Source organism: Pteropus vampyrus, unplaced genomic scaffold (genome assembly GCF_000151845.1).
Source record: "Pteropus vampyrus isolate Shadow unplaced genomic scaffold, Pvam_2.0 Scaffold126, whole genome shotgun sequence".
NCBI classification, from domain to species: domain Eukaryota; kingdom Metazoa; phylum Chordata; class Mammalia; order Chiroptera; family Pteropodidae; genus Pteropus; species Pteropus vampyrus.
In genome coordinates this window covers 561,110-562,911 of record NW_011888907.1, presented here as the reverse complement: position 1 = coordinate 562,911, position 1,802 = coordinate 561,110, and positions in this window count along the sequence as shown.

Genomic DNA, 1,802 nt, shown 5'->3' with positions numbered 1-1,802 from the left:
CTTTCTCCCCTGGACACACAGTGCTTTTTGCTTCAGCCTTCCAGGTCCTAGGTGTGTGATGTTCGGTAAGCTTGTCTGCTGTTTGGTTTTGTAATTAGAGCCAACGGAACAGCGCAAGAAGGACTTTTTTCTCTCTGTTCAATCACCAGCAAGCATTGAACTGGATGAGAACAAGATAAACAGTTGGAGCTGCAGTGAGGTTCTGATTCCAGCTTCTAAATATTCTCTGAGCTGCGAGCCAAGCCAACACCCCACCCAGAGGGCCCTGTGAGAGTTGAGGGGAGAGGAGGAAGGGTGCTCCCATCTCAAGAACGGTGTCTACTGAAGGGGGAGAGGATGTGGAAAGGTTTCCTCGCATCTCTGACTGAACCACTCCCAGATTTGAGAAGTTACTGTCAAAGAAGCAGACAGGAGTCACACCACTTTAGGAAAAGAGGAGACATTTGAGGATTTAGGGCAAAGGAATGACATAAATCAGATCTACGTTTTAAGTTTAGAAAGATCTGTTGTATGGAAAAATGGACAGTAGGGGGAGTAAGTTGACAGGATATAGTGTGTGAAGAAATGAGCCTCCTCCTCCACCTCCCTCAACTCTACATTTTAAGCCCAAGTAACTAGATGAATGCCAGTGCCTTCACCTGGGGCATCTTACCTGCGGAATGCTGGAGCCCAGGTGTGAGAGAGGTATTAAATTCTATCTATCTTCCTGGACTATACCGTATAACGCAGCTAGTAATGACTGCCACCATTCCTCCTGCTTCGTAATGAAGCAAACAAAAGTAATAGGGAGTGATGGCAGCCTTGGGGCTCCCCAATCTTTGTCATAGTTCTTATGGTATTCGGTTCTCCCAGGAAGACCAAGGGAGAGCACACTGTTAAGAGGTTTGCACTCCCAGATGACCTGGATATCAACCTATAAATATATATTTATCAGTCAGCAGAATTTTTATTAGCATTTTTTACTTACAAGTACTTTTTACTTTGAAAAGATTATAAATTTGATATCAAGCAATTATTGGTAGGATGTTGCTTTGGGCCATGTTTTTCCAATTACAAAATATATTTTTTTTTCTAGATTCACTAATTTTTTTAGACCTCAAGACTGTGGGATGTGGGGTGCATGCCAAGATAATTTAATCAAAATTAAATGCACTCATAGAAAAATATGAATAAAATGTAGTACAGTATATAATGTCCATATAATACGTATTACTAATAAAAACATTTTGTGTAGTGCTTTTCATAAAAAAATTAGAGATTATACACAATAAAATACCTTTTGTTCTGTGTAGTTAGAAATGCTCCTTTTCTTTTTCTAGTTTTAAAAATATCCTACAGTTCTCTTGCTCGCATCTGACACAGAAGTTTAGTATTTAGTGGCTTCATACAAATAGAAACTGGAGCCAGATTACTTTTATGCAACGGTGGAAACTAGGATTCCCTGTGCTTTTTTTTAAATTAAAAGCATTCATAATTATTTCTCAGAAGAGCTGGTCATTAATTAAGGTTTCTGAAGTGCTCAGGGAGTTTCATAAGGAAATACACTAAGTCTCACAAGCCCAGTAAGATAGAAACCTAGATTTGAATAAATTAGGAGAAATGTTCATTAAAGATGATTCTTGGTAATTTCAAATATTTAGTCAATTCTGACCAATGCAGAAAGTAAAAGGAAAGAGAATCAGATTCACCAATTAGATATTAATTCAACTGACCCTGGCCAGGTGGAGAGGTATGCAAGCTGAGTGAAACAGAACTCTCCAGTCATTACTGGGAACTGCTAATGTGATGACTAAAAACATCAC